Here is a 454-nt window from a genome sequence, read left to right on the forward strand (position 1 = left end):
TCTTCTTCTTCCTCCCCCCTTCCTCTTCTTCCCCCTCCTCCTCCTGCTCCTCCTTCTTTTTTGTCAGTACTGGGGATCGAACTCAGCATCTTGTGCTTGCCAGGGAGGTGCTTATGCTGCTGAGCTGTATTCCCAGACCCCCTTTATTTTATTCTTCTTTTCAAAGTTTTTTTTTTTGCCAGTCTAGATTATTTGCATTTTTTTATGTCCAGTGTTTAGTTAAAGTGGAATTTCTACCAAAACAACTTACTGGTATTTTGATTTTAACTGACTTTATTCTATAGATAATGTAAATGTAACTGATCTCTTTCCACTATGGAGTGTTCCAATTAATGATTATGGTGCTTTCCATTTGTTTGATTCTTCTATAATTTCTCTTAACAATATTTACTAGCTTTTCATTTCTTGTTTTTGTGGTTTTTAGGCTCCAATATTATAGAAATTTTAGATTCAT

This window comes from Octodon degus, unplaced genomic scaffold (assembly GCF_000260255.1).
Source record: "Octodon degus isolate 3935 unplaced genomic scaffold, OctDeg1.0 scaffold00093, whole genome shotgun sequence".
In the NCBI taxonomy this organism is placed as follows: Eukaryota; Metazoa; Chordata; class Mammalia; order Rodentia; family Octodontidae; genus Octodon; species Octodon degus.